This window comes from Coffea eugenioides, unplaced genomic scaffold, assembly GCF_003713205.1.
Source record: "Coffea eugenioides isolate CCC68of unplaced genomic scaffold, Ceug_1.0 ScVebR1_910;HRSCAF=1669, whole genome shotgun sequence".
NCBI lineage: Eukaryota > Viridiplantae > Streptophyta > Magnoliopsida > Gentianales > Rubiaceae > Coffea > Coffea eugenioides.
This window is the reverse complement of record NW_020864790.1, coordinates 453-10,489: the sequence shown is the minus strand read 5'-3', so window position 1 is coordinate 10,489 and position 10,037 is coordinate 453. Positions and strand designations below refer to the sequence as shown.

At 35.1% G+C, this 10,037-nt stretch overlaps 1 non-coding gene across 1 annotated transcript; it reads left to right on the top strand.

Annotated features, from left to right (window-relative positions):
• The first annotated feature begins 1,199 nt into the window (after window positions 1-1,199).
• On the top strand, window positions 1,200-1,306 carry LOC113759091. Its single transcript, XR_003466970.1, has one exon. It is a non-coding gene; the product is annotated as a small nucleolar RNA R71 (small nucleolar RNA).
• The last annotated feature ends 8,731 nt before the right edge of the window (window positions 1,307-10,037 follow it).

Here is a 10,037-nt window from a genome sequence, read left to right as displayed (position 1 = left end):
AAGCTCACCTCAATCCGATAAGTATAGCTCCAGATATAGTTGAAATACCAAAGAGTGTCAAAACTGTCTTGAACCGCACTTCTTCACTTAAACGTTTTTCACTTCATTTCTCTTTTTTACCACTTGCATTCATCACCAATTATCTACTTTTCACCTCATTTGACATCCTTTGGTGATTGGATCATTAACCTGCAAGAAAATGAAGTTTTTACCATTAAAATCAATAGAAATGCCATATTAGCCACTTTTACAAAAGTTGTATATTTTTACCAAAACCTAGTTATTTTAGTTATACAACTAAATAATCAAACCAAAATTAACTAATAAAATGTACTTAAAAATACATAAAATAAACTCTTATCAAATACCCCCACACTTAAATCATTGTTTGTCCTCAAGCAATATAAAATTCCAACCATCAATGATCGAAAAATTGAAAATAAACATATGTAGCATTTCAACTTCATTTTCTTGAATCAAGGTAAATAACCCTTATATGATCTTTCCATTAACTTCAAGTACTCATAATATCAAACAAAGAAGAGTCAAGTATACCATAATTTTGCTAATTGAACTCAATTTCTCATTTTTACCTAATTTCACAAGCAAGCAACTCATATAGTCAATAAAAATACTAACTAATCTCATGATCAACTTCTTATTTTTTTTAAAGAGGGATTTATATTCTGTTTTCTTTTATATATATATATATATATATATTAAGCGTTAAATACTATTTAAGTTGTGAAAAATACCTTTTGACGCGAAGATCGACATTTTTAGATGAAAACAGCCGGTTACTTAACATTTCACATACTCAAGTTGCTTTTCATACTCTTAATTCAAGTACCGTTTTACGCGAAAGTTGACATTTGTAGATGAAGACTCCCGATTACTAAGTACAAGAACCATTGGAGTAGAATAACTCTTTTTTTTTTGTTTTTTTAATATAATTATATATATAGAGAAGTAATAAAATTCCCTCTAAAGAATAATCATGACAAAAGTATGACACTTATTGACCATATTAATTTCTTAACTTATAAAATCAGAGGTATCTACTTCAAGCATACCTACGGTTCTCCTTGTATTACCTCGTTCGTTTGCCCATTGGTACTCCTCCCGCTGCCGCATCTACATGCGTCTTTGTTGGATAGGTGAGACCATTGTAAAATGTTTGGACTACTAGCCAATCTGGTAGACCATGATGAGGACATCTTTGTTGCAATTTCCGATAGCGCTCCCAAGTTTCATTCAATGTCTCTCCTTTCTGTTGAGAGAAACTAGTTATATCCATTCTGAGTTTAGCAGTTTTTTCAGGTGGAAAGAATTTATTAAGAAAATTCTTAGCTAATTTAGCCCAAGTTGTAAAAGTGTTACGAGGATGAGATTGTAGCCAAACTTTGGCCTTGTCCCTTAGCGAAAATGGAAACAATCGAAGTTTAATTGCATCATCACTAACACCATTAAATTTAATTGTATCACAGATTTCAAGAAATTTTGACAAGTGAGAATTTGGATCTTCGGTAGCATTACCTCTATATTGAGATTGTTGTACCATTTGAATCAGTGATGGTTTAATCTCAAAATTATTGGCATTTACCGTTGGCCTTAAATGCTAGTTTAAGAACCTTGTGTTTCCGGTAAAACAAAATCTCGTAGAATTCACCTATTTGGTTCATTTTCCGCCATTTCTTCTTCAAATGGTAATTCTATCAAGATTTCTTCTATCGGCTGCCAAACCTCTTGTTCCTCTTGATGTGGTGTATTCCTCCTTTGTCTCCGTAGTGTCCTCTCAATTTCAGGATCGAAAAGTTCAACTTCTCGATTTGATCGGTGCATACACTACAAATAAAAACAAGAGAAATTTTACAGTTTTAATTATTAAAATCAACTATAAACAACTTGAATAAAAACAATGAAAATATCTAAATTAATAGAGATGATTAGGCCCTAATATTGCCGCTCCCAAGCAACGACGCCAAAAACTCGACGGAATTTTTATATCAATGCAAGTTTAAATCCGATTTTATACTCGTTGACTGCAAGTATACAGGCCGAAATCGTAATGTAGGATATGTATCGGGTCGATCCCACGATGAGCAAATTGAACAAGTACTAAGCCCTTATTTTTCTCTATTATTTAGACTTACAAATGAATTTGAGCAGAGAAAGTATATTGCTATTGTCTACAAATCTGATCTACAAATCTAGTTTAACAAATGCTAAATGCAAATGAAGAATTTTCACTCAAGAATAAATCTAGGGATGTAGCTTCCACTTATGGTATAAATAAGACAAATGAACAGATTTACCTCTTGTTATTATTCTTGTTTAACCAGGGATTCATTTCTAATATTACCAAGTCTCATTCTCATGATGAAATGGCCTAGAGTAGTTCAATTTTCCCTATTTTCATGGTGAAATACTACTACTACTCTGTTTTCTTTCATGAAATGCTAAGTAATCCACTTAAGTGTATCTCTATTTTCATGAACATACAACTTAAGTTCTACTCATGTGTTTCCATTGTTACTACCAATTCTCATTGAACAATAACAACTATAAACATGCTATTGGTGATCAATCAATAACAAGTAATCACAACTGCACAAGTAGACAAGTTAATACAAGATATAACAAGTGTAAATCACATTCAATTCATATCATTTAACCATAAGTTTCATCTACTCCTTAGATTAAGAAGTTTAACTACTCATGAATGATTTAACAATCAAACTCACAAGTTTATTAATGCAAAACATCATAAAGTACAAGTACAAGAAAGATAAAAGAAAGCTTAGCCAATTAATAGTGAAGCCCTCCAATTTCTGCTATGTTTTTGTACAAGATGATTACAAGTGAAAACTCCAAAAAATGCTTCACCAAAGAACTAGAGAGAAACTAGTTATAAGAAGGAAAACTAGCTACGTAAGGTCCTCTAGCTTCTCCCCTGTGTTTCTGCATAAAAGGTGGTAGAAAGACACCTTTTTTTTTCTTCATGATTCCAACAACTCAGATTTTGTAAAGAAAGTCAAAAGAAATATTGTTTTGACTTTCTTTAACTCATTTTGTCTTCCCTTTTGTTGCAGAAGCATGTGCCACCGAATTCACTCACTTAAGATAGCTTGAAAGTTGTGTGAAAAGTGAGAAAAAATGGTTGTGCCACTTGCAGAAAAGAGAAGCAGATCCGAACCTCGGATCTGAGGGGTGAAGAATGATCCGAGCTCGGATCAAAGCTGATCCGAGCTCGGATCAAAGCTGATCCGAGGCCTTTCTCTGATGGATCCAAGCTCGGATCGTTTGTCCTCGGATACATTACTCTAGAAGTACAGACGAGGGCTCGGATCGCCCTTTACTCGTACGGATCCGAGCTCGGATCTGTGCTGATGAATTTTCAGTTTTTTTTTTAACTTTTTCTCTTTTCTCTTCATGTTTGCTCCTAGTTTCTCTTGTACTTTATCCTCAGGACAATTCTTAGAATTCCTTCATCTCGTGCATGAATTCCATATATCAATATCCTTCATAATTTTACAAAATTAACACATTAATCCTCTTACTTATCAAATTTTGAGCACTTAAACAATATTTAATCAATTATCACCAAAAGAGTTCAAATATGGCTTTAATCTTCTCAAAACATACCAAAAGTTCATGCCAAACTTGTACAAAATATACGTTAAATATTCACTTATCATTTAGCAATAAACTTAACATTCTTTAAAACCAACAAGTAAAACATAAGGGGGAAAAGAAACAAGTATAACATAAACTGCAACCTCACAACTAAAACTCTCGAGAGAATTCCAATAATGATCAGCAGCCCTTCTTTCATTGATTTACTGATGATACCGTAAGAACATGGCCTAATATTGAGTAATAGAGTGTTAAACAGGCTTTATACTAATTTCTATAGATGCCTCTCCTTATTCGATCCTATTTCTTGTTTCTGTTGTTGTTTCTTTGCACATTGTATCACCTGAGTGTTTCTGGCCATGCATCACAGTAACATTGGCATTTTAGTCATTAAATCACTTTTTTTTATTGGTGTTGATAAATTAGTTAATATCTAGTGTTAACGAGGACAAGATTGTATAATTTTTTCATTCTAGAGGGAAAAGTATGATCACAAACTCTACTCCAAGGGAGCAAAATATTATTAATCCTTATTAAAACTAGTAATAAAAAGTCACAGGTTCCAAACTGAGCAAATTGAAAATTTTAAATTCTTCAATGGCTTTTTTTACACAAATGCAGAATGTGCATACTAAAGTTAAGAAAAAAAAAAGTATGAATTTGCCACTTTTTGGCTGAATTTGAGTAGCTTTGCAAACATATTCGTGATTACATTGAGTAGCGACACGATTTGTCTTGAAGATTTATATGTAACAAGTGCACAAATATTTTTGACATCTGTATACATGTTTCTTTTTCAACAATCGAAATTACTGAAAACACCCAACAAAGTTAAATGAACACTCGGAGGTAATAGAAATCCTGGTGCAAGCACAATCTAAGGTAGAACCCACAAACCAATACCATCCAGCCAATTGGTAACTGGAAGTGCGGTTGAGGACTTTAAATCCAGGGTAACTACCCCACAATCTATCGATGTGGGATGGATGACCCACCCCCGCCCCGAGCACTCTGTATACATGTTTCTAGTGTATGTGATAAAAGTCACAGACAATTAATTCGATACTTTAACTTCCTACTAGTAGTACTAGTGATGTACGTCCATTCATGAATCCTGCCATTATACATGGGCCATAGATATTGATCACATGGTTGACTATCTCCCTCCATGGATTTGAATAATGCCACTAGAATATAAAATCCAAACAGGATATCCAAGTTGCGATAAGTTGGATATTCTATCAAATATTGCAGCCATCTTCAGCTGCCAACTAAATTATGGGGTGGACACATTTCCATGCATATTTTTATCTCTCCCTCTTTGAGAACCATGTTACGTAAATCTACCTATAAATAGCTCTGTTTTTAAACTCGGACAAGATCAGCCGGTCCGACCGATCGAACCGGGAACCAGCCAACTGTTCGATCCGAATTAACTCTAAAAATCGGATATTTTAAAACTCGATCAAACCAAGTCAAAAATCGAGTTTGACCCGGTTTGACCGGAAAAATAAGAACCTGGTGTAGAGGACCTGCCAAACCCAAAACCGTTGACCATGTGCCACGTTTGCAGTCAATACACTCGGGTTCTGCCATCCACCACCGCGCCGGTCCATCCCACCAACAAGAATCAATCAAGTGACTTTTTTTTTTTTACTTTTTTTTAAAGGTAAAATATTTTTAATATTATGTTTTGACCCCTAGGTTGTTAAAAATTATTAATATACCTCAAATATTTCATACTTTATAATTATTGTCTTAAAGTTTGGTGTTATTTTTCAATTAAGTTCATAATTTTAATTCTAAACTTATTAATGCTCATTAAAGAATATAAATTGCTACTTGATTGTTCTAATTTCTTTGTATTTTCTTGTTAAATATATTTGAAACATCAAATATATATTTCAATATACCTTTATTAATATTAACATGTTATTTGGTATTTTACATATAATATTTTAATTTTTAAATAATTTTTATTTATGACGTCATCCGGTTCAACCCCCGATCGAATCTGGTTGAACCTATTGACCCCTGACCCCTGAGCTCGACTGAGTTGATACCCAGTCCGATTCTGAAAACATAGATAAATAGAGAAGAGAATGCTCCAGCCTCCTCATCCTTCTCATTGTTCTCAATACCAGTTCATAAACCAAGGTGTGTGAGGAAAACAAAAATGGGTTCCAAGGCAATTCTCTTCCTATGCCTTTTGGTGGTAGTTCTGATGATTGCTTCAGAGGTGACAGCCAGGGATTTGGCCGAAAATTGTAAGTTATTCATTCAAGAACTTATTCTTTCCTTTTTCAACAAGCTTATACCTACAAAATATAGACGTTTTTGCATAACATAATTTACTCTAAGACGGTTTTTTTTCCTGCTAAAATGCATGCACTAACTAATAATTCTGCACACGATCCTGTGACGATTTGCAGCCAATGCTGCAGAGAAGAGTACTAATGGCCTGGAAGAATCCAAATACCCTGGTGGTGGATATGGAGGGTACCCTGGAGGTGGATATGGGGGTTACCCAGATGGTGGTTATGGTGGTGGTGGCCGTGGTGGCAGATGCCGCTATGGTTGCTGTGGCCCGAGGTTATTATGGGTGCAGGTGCTGTACATTTGCTGGTGAGGCTGTGGATGCTAAGCCAGAAACTGAACCGCAAAACTAACATCCAGCTCTTATGCATCCTGATGCTTCAATGCCTTTGGAGCAAATTAAGAGTCTATATGTACAAAAACTATGTACTGTGTTATGAAAATAAGAACTTAATCAGTGGTATCCATTCACCATTAGATGAATTATTGCATATAATGATGTACTTTTTTCTACTTCAATAGGATGAAAGTGAAATCTTATGCGTGCTTCAATTTTGAACAGCTAGCACTTCTACTTGGATTCACTCACATGCATCATTGTGTAAAGTATACCCATAATTGTTCAAGTAGTATTTGCTTAGAAATTCTTTAACACTTTGAGATTTCACCTAGAGATTCCGAAAACCTACATTAAGTCTTGACTCCTTTCAGACAGGAAAAAGAAACGATAAAAGAGGTAAAGGTCGGTTTATGATCGATCATTTACGAGTAGAACTAGAGACAGTTGTGTGCAACAAACTTCAAGCAATGAACAAAGTTATGTCCTCTGAATTTATTTACTATATTGTGTTATTAAAGCTTATGAAATTAGATAGTCATGTGACTGATATTGAAAAACGACAAACTACAATCAATTAAAGGACCCCTTTGTAGTAGGGGCAATCTACGAATGCCACGTGTCAGTTCGGATTGGGTGATCTGTCAGCTCGGACAGATCAGTTCGGGTGTAAGGGGCGCCAGTTCGGCCGTGGCCGCCGCCTCTCAGCGGGATGGGCCTCGTGGGCTGCGACCCCCGAACCTTTCGGAGTTGGCAGGCGAAACCCTAGAAAGACCCCCTCTCTACTAGGACTCATGGTCCTATAAGGAAACTACTATCCACAAGCTTATAAATACAGCACCACAAGGCAGCACAAGGTATGCTATTTACAGTACTCTATACGGTTACTCTACTCACAAGCTCTTACTGACTTGATCGTCGGAGCTACTCCGGGGAACTAGCCCCGCCGTTCACTCTTTCTTGCAGGATAGCTCGCTCGCTTCCTTCCAGTTAGCTCGGTCACCCTCAGCTCGCTCAGCTTGCCACAGCTCAACTCGGATCGCGTTTTTGGCTGTCGCATCACCCTTCATATATGCTGATCCAAAATATGGTTCTTGAAAACCTAACATGCTCATGCACAAGTGTTACACATCCTTGTGCCTCAAATTCTGTGTACTCTACTACTTTTTTGTATAGCTGACATCAATCTTCAATCTCTCGTAGTCAACTAGTCAAACAGATTTTTGACGTTTTCGTGAAACTAGGTAAACAAAACAACATCTACTTGAGCTTTTAGCATGAATTTTTTGTATGGTCAGATTAAATATTGGGTAAATTACACATGACTCCACCTGGGTTTTTCCATATTACCACGACTCTTGTAGGGATTCAATGTATTCACATAACTTTTTTTATATTTTTATGTAAAGTTAAAAATAAACAGAAAGAACAAATGATTATGTCAATTCAACCAGACATACTCCAGAAATGAATGTGATAAAATTATAGTATCAGTTAATCTCCCATAATTTACATAAATATTTACTTTATCTCTCATGTGATATTTGTCTTTATCCATATAATCCCTCTCTGATTTTATGTAAAATGATCGGACCACTATTCGGTTAAGTGCTCAAGTATAAGCAGTATTTCAACTGATGATTTTACAAAGACTGCTTTTCTTTAAGTTTTTACTTTACATGAAACTACAAAAGAGTTATATGGACATTTTTTGAAATGTCAAAAAGATCATGTAGCAATTTGTGAATCCATGAGGGGGTTGTATGTAATTAACCCTTCAATATTTCGTTCTATCATTTCTTTTCAGTTCGTATACTAAATTTGACCGAGAAGGTGGAGGTAGGGTAAGGGCTTTTTTTAATCTATTTTTTAGTCAAACATATAACAAAATTGGATGGACAGAGAGTTTGTAAAAACTATTACCACAAATATCTGGGTTAGATTAGTTAATTGTGTATACCCAAAATAGAAATTTTTTTAAAAAAAAAACACTTTGATAATGGTTAACTAACTTACAGATGAATCAACCAAAATTAGTCTTGAATTTGTTGTATTTTGGACTACAAAAATTACACATGTTTTAGTGCAATGCCACTAAAATGACTTCATATGGCATGAGATTATTTTGCCATTACACCAAAGGTGCTCATAAAAGAGACACATAATAGAAATCTCAAACTACCGAATACTTTCAGTCCATATTACATCCCTTCCCAAGCTCTATGCATTAGTGGCGGTGCTAGAAGCTCACTCTGTTAGCATTCAGGCTCAGCAAGCCACTGCCTGACCAGGATATGACCAGCACCTACAATCCCTACCATAATAGCTTTGGCCGCAGCAACGAATGCGACAATATCCAGCCCCAAGATATCCCCCAAAACCTCCTCCTGGGTAGTCCCCCATATCCACCACCAGGGCAACCTCCGTAGCCTCCTCTAGGGTACCCTCTGTAGCCAGGGTACTTTGCTTCTTTTAGGCCATCCGTGTCAACCGTCATTGCTGCACTGAGGATAATAAATACGTTTATTATTGTAATCTAGAAATGACATTTTCACATTAATTCATTTGGCGTCATACATTTTGAAATTTTCATATTTGGACTAATTTTTATACATGCTTTTAGTTTAACGAATACCAAAACAATAATTTTATACTCAATTGGAAGTCTTTTCCTTCTAAACTATGTGCCAAGAAAATCAAATATTGTCTTTAAAATGGTTAAATGCAACCAACTCGTAGGTAGGCTTATCGTTGCCATAGATGACCACCCACTATGCCCTGAGTCCCGCGTCAGGGAAGCCTTGAACGCTTGCTTGTACACCTTAGTTGACGTCTATTATACTTTAAAGAGCTCAGATTTGTGTCTTAATACACCAATGCTTTACATGTATAACTGAAATATAAGTACATAATTTGAACTATGATATATTTTGTGGTCCTTTAAGAAAAGCAGAAATTAGTAGAGGATAAATGTCTTGCAATTGTCAACAGACGTGGAAGTCTTGGCCAATTCCCTAGCTGCCACCTCTGAGTTAGTCATTAGAATTGTAGCCAAGGAAATGCAAAAGAAAAGAAGTGTCTTGGAACCCATTTTTGCTGAAGGTATTTTAAGTATTGAAACTGATTTTTGTGAATGACGAAAAAGCTGGAGTAGATTGATCTCTATTTTATAAAGGCCAAATAGGCCAAATAAATAGAGGGATCCTCCGGCTAGGCGCTATAACTGAAGTGAAGAGATGAGCCTATATATCCCGATATTATCTCATCTACGAGCTCAAACTCAAAAATATTAAGCTCGCGAGTTTGAGTATATATATTTTTATTTTTATTTTACATATATATCTCTAATATTTTATTATTTATTAAGAAAAAATATTTATTTTATTTATTTTTTAAAAAATAAAATAATTATTTTTTATTTTTTCAAGCTCGAGTTTTAAATTAGTAGCTCATCGAATTCAAACTCGATAAAACTAAATTAAGTCTCGATTCGATTAGGTCAAAACTCGACTCGACTTGACTCGTTTGCATCGCGTTGGCCCATGATGTAGTTGGCCGTTGAATAGATGATTGCTGTAATTAATACAAAGCCCTTACTATCATAAATTGCAATCCCTTTGAAGAAATTAAAGGAATAGAGATATACAAAAAGCACTTAATCTGGTCTTCTGTCTTGTATCTCTTTAGAGAAACAATTTGAGCATTATGGAGAGAATAATTCATGTCCTACATTCATGAATATTTCAAG